This window comes from Vulpes lagopus, chromosome 7 (assembly GCF_018345385.1).
Source record: "Vulpes lagopus strain Blue_001 chromosome 7, ASM1834538v1, whole genome shotgun sequence".
NCBI classification, from domain to species: Eukaryota; Metazoa; Chordata; class Mammalia; order Carnivora; family Canidae; genus Vulpes; species Vulpes lagopus.
This window is the reverse complement of record NC_054830.1, coordinates 41,223,910-41,236,128: the sequence shown is the minus strand read 5'-3', so window position 1 is coordinate 41,236,128 and position 12,219 is coordinate 41,223,910.

Sequence of the window (12,219 nt, the reverse complement as noted above, 5' to 3'; positions counted from 1 at the left end):
AAATAGTGACTGGTTTTGTTCATACTCTTGGCCTGCTTGGGAATTGGTAGTTAAATGAAATTCCACTCATGGAAAGCATCACCAATTTTGTACTTACTACTGTCAGTAGGTGTAATCTTGTATATTTGTTGGAGATGGATGACTTTATTTTTCCTCTTGATTCCCAAGAGATTGAACTTCAGTAAAATATATAGAAAGTGTTGTTAAATGGGGCAACTATGGTGCATAATAAAGTCAGAAAAATAACAAGACTAAAACATGAGCAAGCATTGCCTCCCTAAATAAACAGATGTATTGGAGAGAGAGAAGAGGGGGGAAAATCGCATAATGCATACTAAAGAATGCTTCATCCAGGAAACAAATTTCTATACCTTTATTTCACATTCCCTGAGAAATAAATAGCCCTGCCAATAAAAATATGTGGTATTCTGGGGTCAAAGTGGTAAACTTAAAAAGATCATTAAGAGTTTAAAAGGAAATTGGAAAACATACGCACACATGCAATTGACAACCAGATGAATTTTGTGAACCTCAGACTATAAGCATTTCTTCTGCGCTGCAAGTGAAGAATCAGACAAATGTATTAATGATACATCGTATTAATGATACCATCGTTCACTTAAATTCTCTTAGAGAAGGGGATAGCCTTTGATGTCACCTGAATCATCCAATACATATATACATACATATGTATATACATACAGAATCTGCATATGATAAACATGAAACATGACACCTCTCACTGAACCAGTATAATTAATTTTCCAATATTTGGAATAAATGGAACTTTAATATGTTTTAAATGTCCTCAATGATGAAAGCAGTTAAGTTGAAAATAGCAAAGACCATCCTGAATACCATAAGGAAGCAATATTTCCTTTCTGTATCTGAAGTTGGAATGATTCAGTGCCTTCATAACAGCCTAATCCTTACCAGAGTGGTATCCAGTGGAGATTTTCAGTATGAGCCATAATAGGGATCCCTTTCATCTCAAACATAGCTCTGATAACTGTACTGCTTGCAGGATACTGAGAAAATGAATAGAAGTAGAACGTCCTGCTCTGAGGAGAGCACAGGTGGGATCCTCAACACTCTGCCAGGCCAATGCCAAGCTTTCAAAAACTAAGTGATCTTTCCTATTACTGGCACATACAACTCATACCAGTAAAATGCAACCCCTAAAGCTGATTTGTTGTTCCTAATGCATTGGTACAATTACAGTCCAATTCTTTCAAATACCATTTCATTAAGGCCCAGTATAAATGTGGACTTGGCTTAGTAGCTAGCCAAGTTATGAAACAAATATTTATTCTGAGAGGTAAAGAATTTTAAATATCTCCTTGGCCTTTATAAATATAGTATTTCATCAAAACAACAAAATCGCCAAATTAGAGCCAAATAAGATGTTTTCACTTAAATTAAATGATTTGTTCTCACAATGGAAAACACAGTAGTGATGTTTAGATATAAGCAGAATCCAGTAGAATAATCAAGTTCTTAATCATTATGAAGACTGTATCTCAGAATCTTAATCAATTGATTTTGTACTTTAGTTTCACAGTAGTGGAGATAAATTGGCTGATATCTATAGTCTTGTTGTCTTATGACAAAGCACCACATCATTTTAAATTAGCCTTGATTTAATGGTACAGAATGTTGCCATGGAATAAAGTAACAACATGAATACATCCTCATAAAATGAAGTGATCCAGACATTCCTAAATCATTTGCTTTGATCAGAAAAGTTATATTTCAATAAACAATCAAGTATTTGCTGAATACTTATTATATACTAAAAATAAGAACCCTTATTCCACTTGGGACAATGCAACATATAAATGGGAAAAATTATATAATTGGCCTTAATAGAGGGCAAGTTAGACATGGATACAGGAATAAGGGAATCATTATAATACTTCAAGTTGTTTTAAAACACTGATTCAAATAAATTAATTTAATTAAATAAAACACTGATTCCATCATATTGCATATTTCCTCATTCAAAAAGCTAAAATGTCTCCACATTGTGAACGGGAGAAAGTCCATGTGTCTTAGTTTATTATTGGAGGACATTACCTACCATTTTCGGTCTTACCAGCAACACTCACAAACACCAGGCTTGTGTTTGCATCAGGGTATTCAATAGACTGGCTCTGGAAAAGCCCAGTTTCCCTGAATCACTGTAACTCCAGATGACTCACTCCAATTTCTCTGAATTGCTGTAACTCTAGATGATTCATCTTGGCTCTAAACATGTGAAGCCTTGTTGCAGCAATTTTGCTTTCAGTTTTTATTAATAATGATAGTGACAATAATAAAGGCTAACATTTATTAAAGTTTAGTATATGTTTTGCACAATGTTAAGGCTTGCATGTACCACCACTTAATTTATACTCACAAAGCATCTATCAAGTATGTACTATTATAATCCACATTTGGCAGATGAGAAAATGAGTCATAGAAAGATTAAGTTAAATTGTCTAAAGTTATAGGAAGTGATGAATTCAAGATTTTAACAGAAGTTTGATTCCATAGTATACACCCATGATTATTGTCCTAGTGTCCCCCATGAGAGCATATATTCTAAAAAGCTAGGAAGGGACTGGTATTTTGTGTAAGCCTCAGAACAAAGACTAAAAACTACTTGGCACCATAGTAGGGCCATAACGATTGTTATATAAATACATGGATAGACACATAGAAGAAGCAATGGGGAGACACTGAGGGCAGAAATGAATTCAGAGATAAGATCTGAGATTTTTTTAAAGAAGTTGGGGGGGAAAAGGGTACTTTGAGAGAAGGCCAGGATTTGAGAACTGAGTAAATATGACAGAAAAAGAAGCAGGAAAGTAGAATGTGACTTAAAATTTGAAGCCTAGGGCAACCTAGGTGGCTCAGTGGTTTAGCGCAGCCTTGAGCCCAGCGCCTGATCCCGGAGATTCGGGATTGAGTCCCATGTTGGGCTCCCTGCAAGGAGCCTGCTTCTCCCTCTGCCTGTGTCTCTGCCTCTCTCTCTCTCTCTCTGTGTGTGTGTGTGTGTGTGTGTGTGTGTGTGTCTCATGAATAAATAAATAGTTTAAAAAAAATTGAAGCCTAGAAAGCTAAAGCAATGGTGGTAAGAAAGAAACATGAGTCAAATTCCAGACCATGTCATGGGTTTGGACATGCTGTGATATGCTCATGAAAATATCACACGTTCACAAAGTGACAAATGTGGGATTTTAAGGCATTGAAATGAAGAGTTTTGTTTTATGTTTTTCTGGAGGTTGTGGAGAGTTGCTGCTATGAACGGATCCTCAAGGATATCAATGTGGGTAAACAAGGAATAGGAATTAGCCACATATACCATCATATTTTAGGAGTCAGAAGAAGAAAACTCTCAAATTATATGAAGAGTAAAGTGTCAAAAAATAAGAGACAAACAGAAATGTACAATTCCATGAACATTTAGCAGAAAAGTATGGGAGGAAAATGATGTTTTACAATATCAAGTAAATAAAAGGGTTTTAGGAAACCCCCCTCAATAAAAAGTAATTTTAGATTTTGGTGAAATTTTGGGAGAATTAGAGTTTTAAAAATCATATTGTATTATGAATGGGATTATTGAAGGAAATTAAGATGTTAATCAACTATTTTCAAGCTTTTATCAGGTACCAAACAGTGAATTTAGTAGTCTATATAGATTAATTCATTTAATCTATACAGGGGGAAAAAAACAACACAAAAAAAATCCTGAGTTTGATACTGTGATTATTCCAACTTAAGTATGAAGAAACTGGGCCTCTAGGAGACAAAGTGAAATGCTGAGGCATATGGCGAGAGAGTGAAAGATAAGGGACTGGAATTTGCATCTGATTCACACATGCTTCAGTATACGATTTGGAAGATCTGAAAAATGTACTGGAAGCAACAGCCATACCCCCAGATGGCATTTACAATGTGAAGGAGATAGGCCAATAGAGATGGACAAAATGGAGATGATAGCTGAAAATAAGGGTGAACATAAGATTCTTTGGGATTGAAGGAATACTGAAATCAAGAAAAAATAGCCCTTAGGGCACCTGGATGGCTCAGTTGGTTAAGCATCTGCCTTCAGCTCAGGTCATGGTCTTAGGTCCTGCGATGGAGCCCTGCATTGGGCTCTCTGCTCAGCGGAGAGTCTGCTTCTCCCTCTGTGATCTAATTCTCACTCTCAAATAAATAAATAAATTAAATATTTTAAAAATATAGGCAAGTTAGAGCACAGAAAAGCCCGTTTTTATGTTATTGCTGGGCAGTCAGCTAGGCTCACTTCCTATATACAATTAGCTAAACATAAGACTGAAATTCTTGCAAACGACAGATTACCTAATCTGCTGTATGAATTGTTCACAAACCATGGCCTGCGGGCCAAATCTGGTCTGCTACTTGTTTTATAAACAAAGTTTTATTGGAACATAATCATGTATATTCATTTACATGTTTTCTGTGCCTGCTTTAAAGCTACAATGACAGATTTGTGTAGTTTCAACAGAAACTATATGGTATTCAGTGCCTGAAATATTTGTTGTCTGGCTTCATACAGAAAAAGTTCCTTAACTCCTGTCCTGGAGTTTTTGAGGCTGCCAGCAAATATATACATTGTTAAGAGTAAATTCCCAAGTTCAGATGGTCTTGTGAATTACCCTGATAGAAATGTTTATCACATTAGCTATTCTTTCCCTCTCCCCATTATACATAAGTTTGCAAACTAAAAGTTTGGTAGGCCTTCCACAAAGACTACAAGTGTTAATATTCTATTCTCCTCTTGTTTCTTGGCACACAGCTGGACCACATTTCCCAGGACCCCTTGCATCTGGGTGGAATCCTGTAACTGACTTCTGGCCAATGGAATATTGGAGTCAGAAATATATACCGCTTCCAAGGATGGACATAACACAATCTTTCAAGTTTTCTTTCTTCCTACCCATGTGACTGGAAGAAAAGGAGAAAATAGTGCCATAAGAGGGAAGGGGCTACACTCTCTGGATTTACTCTTAGAGAAGAGAAATACAACCTGGAACATTTATAATGATTTTATGTGAACAAGGAACAGATTTTTATTCTGTGAAGCTATTGGGAGAAGAAAGTTTTGTTGTATTAACCAGCACTAATTACTCTGACAAATTCAGTCTATAAGTTTCTTTCCAAAATAAATTGATAGCATTATGTTTTAACCTTTATAATATAACTCATATCATAAGAAAATAGTTATTAAATATTTTAATATGTAAAGCATGAGTCATATGGAGATGCCCCTGCTTATAGTAATTATCTACATTTACCTAAATATGTTCTACTTCTATTTTCTCTATTTCTGTGAGTGACATTGTATTAGTTTGCTAAGGCTACCACAACAAAACACAACAGATTGGGTGGCTTAAACAACAAAAATTTGTTGTCTCACAGTACTGGAGGCTGGAAGTCCCAAATTAATGTGTTGAGAAGTTTGGTTTCTTTCCTTTTTTCTTTTTAAGGTTTTATTTATTTATTCATGAGAGAGAGAGGCAAAGACACAGGCAGAGGGAGAAGCAGACTCCATGCAAGGAGCCTGACGCGGGACTCAATCCCAGGACTCCAGGATCACGCCCTGGGCTGAAGGCAGGCCCTAAACTGCTGAGCCACCCAGGGATCCCCCTAATGACCTCTTTAAAGGCCCTACCTCGGGGATCCCTGGGTGGCGCAGCAGTTTGGCGCCTGCCTTTGGCCCAGGGCGCGATCCTGGAGACCCGGGATCGAATCCCATGTCGGGCTCCTGGTGCAAGGAGCCTGCTTCTCCCTCTGCCTGTGTCTCAGCCTCTCTCTCTCTCTGTGACTATCATACATAAATAAATAAAAATTTAAAAAAAAAAAAAAAGGCCCTACCTCCAAATATAGTCACATTCTGTGGTAGTGGGTTTAAAGTTTCAAAATACGAATTCAGCCCATAACCGGCACCAAGAATCATCCAGTCTTTCACCCTTGATATTTTCCTTTGCTTTGCCTCACCTATTTGCCATGTCTGATTAAGTTTATTCCAGACTTATCTTTCATTTCTATCTCTTCATCCCCACATCTATCACCACCTAGCCTGTCACCTCATGCTTTTAGTCTAGGCTTTAGTAACTGTCTTTTAAATTGTCCTCCTATATGTACTTCTCTCCATCTCCAATCCATCCCACCAACTTTTTGAAAATCAACAGTCTTTCAACTGATCTATAAAATAAAGATCATAGCTTTAGGCCTGTCATTCAAGAGCCTAGAAGATTGTGTTTTAAACTGATGTTTCTAGTCTTCTATCCTAATACTTGCTTTCATTCAAATTTGACCACATTTAGTCCCCAAAATCACATCTGGTTTTCCTAACACTCACTCAGCATTTAATTTCTCCACTCACTGCTTCTGGAACACCTGTGCTGTCATATTAATCAATCTACAGTCAGGGTACCTTTTAGCTCTCCACTAGAATGCTTCTGATCTCCCAAGGTATTCCATGGAAATTCCCACCTGAACTTCCACAGCAACTTGGATTTCATTCATGCTAGTTGTATTCTATTTTGTATTGTCATTATTGTAATGATTATTATGTTAGGTACTATGTTAAATGTATGACACATACGACCTCATTTAATAATCAAATCCATCCTTAATATCTACAAATACCTCATTTTACAGATGAAAAAAAATCTTACAGAATTGAATATCTTCCTCAAAAGTCAACACCTAAAAAGTAGAAAGGACACACTTGAATCTGAGCCTGTCTGCTGATTCTAGGGATTTTAAATATTCAGTATATAACCTCTGCATATTTGCATAGAAACTTGTCTCTTTGTGAACATTTCACTTATGGACTTCATGGATGTAGTCAAAGACATTTCACAAAACAGAAGCACATCAATTCTGTCAGCCGCCAGCAGACAGTATATGATGCAGTTTCACCTTGGTCTCTGCATGTTGTCAGCATCAGCTCATCTTCAATTGATAGAATCATGTTTCAGTCCCCTTTGTAGCACACATCATGTCGACTACCTAGTGTGTGGTGCATGTGTATATACTACACAAAATGATGCACAAATCAAGTGGAGAAATGGTGACTATTAACGACTTTATCCAAGAAGACTATCATCCTCACATATTATGATGAATAGCCATTTCCTGAAAAAAAAGACAGGAAAAATTATCCAATATTGAAGTATGTATAAGTTTCACTCGATATATATATATATATATATATATATATATACACATATATATAGATATATAGATATTTCACTCTTAATCATTTCTCTCCCCTTGCATAGGATATGTTGGACATATATGACTATCAAAATTTGTTCTGCTGTGAAGAAATTAAATAAAGTACTATAGCCACTAGTTATATAAATTACCTGTTCATGTTTGACTATATATATCTCTATATATACATATAGATAAGTATGTATATATGTCTATATATAGATACATAAATATAAAATTTAAAACTATATATATATGAAATTAGGAATTTGAAGTTATCTAAACTAAGTATCTGAAGCATTATACGCTTATTTATTCATTTAAAAAATCCTGGCCATTCATTTTGATGCCATGATTTAGACTGTATCTACACCAAGTAAAGTAAATAACAGAGGTAGTCATCTAAATAATTCATACCAAATTTTAGCACACAATATTCAAACAGTTTTCCTTTGTAAATGATCCTGTTAATTGTACTCTGAACTTCACTTTACTTAGAAATAGCATTATTTCTAAATCAATATTACTATTAAGTCTGAATCATTAATTAGTAATATATTTTCTGAGTTCAGTAGGAAATTACACAGTGAGGTGGTGACCTGTGCTTAAGGGGATGCCTCTCGTGAAAGACTAATTTTAAGATCAATGTAGTAACAACAAAAAAATTGAAATGATTATCCAGATTGATCTAGTTGAAACAACAAAATTATATCTGCATGAATACAGTTGAATCTCACTTTTTCCATGGTGTTCTTAGCAAGTTAACAAGAGCTAAAGACTCCATCCATAAAACTTCTTTTCCTCAGGTGTATTCTAGGCAGTCTATAGAAGGAAAATTAGTCTCTGGGCCCAAAGAGAAAATCCTTACATTTCCAATGAACTGTCTTAGTTTGACAAAAATGCATTTGGGCAAAGATGTATGGGGCTGTTGTGGTAAGTTCTTCAGAATGAAGAAATGCTTGCAATGCATTTAGAAAACATGTTGGTGAAAGGCAAATGAGACCTAAATTTAGCTTGAATGGTGGCGAAGTGGATAAAGAGTGATTATGGCTGTTTGTTTTGATGAGGTTAGTAGCTTGGATCATGACCTCTCCAGAAAAATAAGATAGTGTTCTAATGGATTTTTCTTAATCTAATGTAGAAATGACATTGAATGATGGTTCTTAATTAGCATCCTCCTCTTCACCTGCATTTGATGCGACACCCCCACATTTGCCTTTATAGCCTGAGTAACGCAAAAGGCAAGCTCCTTCGCTGCATTGAGGACACGAGAATGACAAATTTAAATTGGTTCTGTGCAAATGAAGAAAGAGATGTTGCTTCCAATTTTCCACATGTAACTCAAATTTGTATTAAAAGGTCATAAGAATGCAAGACAATGGACACAGCATAACACATCTAATTCCTTTACTAAATTAAATTATTTACTCTTGAATCTATTACTCATCAGATATATAACATTAAAAACACAGAACAGAAAAATCATGGTGGTGAATGTTGATCATTTTCAAAGACAGTAACAACCCCCAAGAGTCTATGCATAATAGTTCATCTTATGCTTAATGATGTAAGGAAAGGTGCAGATTTATTTTCTCCTTATTGCTTAAAGAAACAGCCTGTTGTTCAACATTCCCCTAATGAAACAAGAAAAAATAAAAGATACAAGATAGAAAATAACATTTTGAAAATCCTTTCTCAATTAACCTAGTGTCTGTTTCTTGATTTTGGCTAACATAGTCTCTTACTCTGAAGTGTTTAAGTTACTTCCAAGATTTTTCTAGTGGAAATCTACTAAAAACCTCAGAAAGATACAGAGTGTTTGGTGGTGGTAGTTGAGGTGGGGAGAATGAGGTGAGGGGGCTTGCTGCTCTGACCCATGTTTTAAGATAATCTCATATCAGGAATTGAATTCGACATTCAGAATCCATTCCAATTCCTTATCTTTAAAACCACCTAGAGCTGGTAATTCGGAAAAGCTGGATGGATAAATGGAAAACCAGATTCTGATTTCCTCAGGAGAATCAGCTTATAAATCCCTGCTGGATCATGGAAATTAAGCATTTCCCCAAACCAACCTTTTCTTTTGCCCTAGGATAACCTGATCAAATTTCTTGGCTTCATTTTCTCTATTGGGCTAGCGGTAATGTGAAACTGCTGAAGCCTTGTCAGATCTAAAGCCAATTTCAAAGGAAAGCCAGTTCCTTGGGGGAAAGGTGGCCATGCAAAGGCAAGATTGTGCTAATAGTTAAATTCTGTCTTCAAATGCCACCAACTGTCTTAAGAGAAAATGATATAGTGCGAGAGAAAAAGAGAGAAGCAACCTGAGGAAAAAAGCAGAAATGAATAACAACAGCATAAAAAGGAGACAGAGGGGAATCAGTGGAAGAAAGCAATGAAAAACAAAAGCTCCTGCATGTTTTCAGAAATATGCTAGCCTGGCATCCACAAGCTAAATGCAGACTGGTTTTTCACAAATAATTGGAAACATTTTTCATGCTGATTTGTGAATATGTGAAAGAATTAATTCAAGGTGATATTTCATACCACCTTCCAAATGATTCTAGTCACATGCATACACACACACACAATAAGACTTACTAGGAAAAAGTAGCTCCTTATTTACTTCATATGTCAATTTGTAATACTGACTTAAATCCTTTGTAATTTTGGAGAAAAATCAGCTGGTATGTTGATAAGTATTAGCTTTTCTACAGTGTCAGCTATTACAGATTACAATGTAGCAGATTATTATTGAGCAGATTACAGACTATATCCAAGTATTACATAGAGAAATGTTTGCAAAGAAATTTTTGGCATTACATGAATATGTATGAGTAAAATATTATTGAGAAATGGTGCAGAATAGAAATATTCCTATTTAAAGACCTTTATCTCATAAAATTAGCTTTGAATTAAAGAACTGTAAAGTATATGAATGCTAATCAAAAATATGGGTATTGTTTACGTGGAAATTACCTAATGGTAAATAATCTGTTTTCACCTTGAGTGGCCATAAATCCAACATAAATACAAATTAAAATATAGCAGCATTCATGTAGAAGTTATTAAGAAAATTGTTGACTTAGGAAACTTCTGAACATAGCTTACTTTGGCTTAATTAATTTTGAAATTTCCAAGTAACCAAAGGAAAAATGAAGGTTTTTTTTCCAATTGTTTAATGACCCAAGTTATGCAATATGCAGAAGACACAAATCACCATTTTATGCCCTCAGACCAGTTACTTCCTCGTACTTAGAATAGGACCAGGGATATTAAGGATTTAATTATTACTTTTTTTTTTTTTTAAGTAGGCTCCATGCCCACCATGGAGTTTAAACTCCCATAACCCCAAGATCAAGAGTCCCGTGTTTTACGGACTGAGACAGCCAAGCACCCCAAGGCCTGTAATTCTTTATCTCTCTAAGTCCCATATGCTTTTTGTTTTTGTTTTGTTTTGTTTTGTTTTGTTTTTTTAAGCTTCTGTTTTCTTGGTTTACACTGAATGTGAACATCCAGAATATCAAGTCATGATGATAGTAGCTGCAGGTCTTCATTGGTCATTCTGTCTCCTAATTAGGTGGAACAATGGTAATGATCCTAAATTTTCATCTATCTCAGCCTCATTTCCATTCTTACTTCATTATGGTTATCCAGATAGAGTCAAGTATTTAACTGAAGAGATTATCTGGATAGTGCAGGCAAAAGAAATCTTGCATATATGCTTGTGTGTATGCGTTTGTGTGAAAGAGAGAAGACCCAGTCTTGAATATCAAGTTTGTCTTTCAAATTAATCAAATTTGCCAGAAAATTACTCATTTGATGCCTACAGGGTTTAGTGGAAAAATCATTTAATATCCTTTTGATGACAATGAGAAAACACAAAGCTCACATAATTTTTTTAAAGGAAATTTACTGGCTCATTTATTTTGGAATTCCAATAGAGTATCTTGGCATTCTGGCATGGTTGGATCTATGGACTCAAGTAGTCAGCTTTGGTCACTATCCCTTTCTTCATCCCCAAGAAATTACTTTGCTTGCTTTTACTTTTTTGTTTAGACATTCCCTCTGTGATGAGCAAGATGGTCTCTGAAGCTACAGATGCATAACCTACCATCTTAGCAATCCTGGAAAAAGGTGATACCAATAGTAATAACAATAGTAATAATAGCTGGTATTCGGCTATATTTACTGAAAACTTAATTTATGTTGAGACATTTTTAAGTTCTTTAATATTCATTCCTCATCAAAAGAATGTTATGAAGTGGTGTATTATTCTTCATATTTTACAAATGAGGGAAGAAAAATATTTTCTTAGAAAAATCCATTAGAAAATTTGAAAATCTCTAATTGGCCTGGTTTGCCTAAATTCCTAACATAATCAAAATGTAAGGTAGCCCAGTTCAAATTTCACCCTCATGACCAAGGGAAATGTGTAATATTCTTGAAAGAGGAAAATGTGCTAAAACTACCAGTCCTTTACAGGTTAACAATTGAATCAGGTTATGATCCACATGTAAATGTCAATGGCTAAATTTGAATTCAACAAATCATTGAGTATCATATGTAAAACCTTGCAAGAAAGGCATAAAAATTTAGGAATGTAATTTTACTCTAGATTTAAGGAGTTATAAGCAAATAGACTAGGGACCAATAAGTAAAAAATGCAGAATTATAAGAAAATGAGTAGAAACAAAGTGCAAATGAAGAGTAATAAGGTTGAGAGATTGCATGCAATAGAAAAAACCCAATAACAATAAAACAATTATAGTAGCCAATTTTATTGAAAACCTATTATGTGCAGCACATTTAATAAACCTGGCAGATACTTATATTTCACACACTATCTAGAAGAAGTACCTGAAGCTGAGTTAAAATATGTAACTCATGTAAGGTAACATAAGTATAAAATTACTGAGCCTGGATTCAGTCCAGGACATCAGACTCTATGATACTCTCTCACAGATGGCTTTAATTCCTGAATAAAAT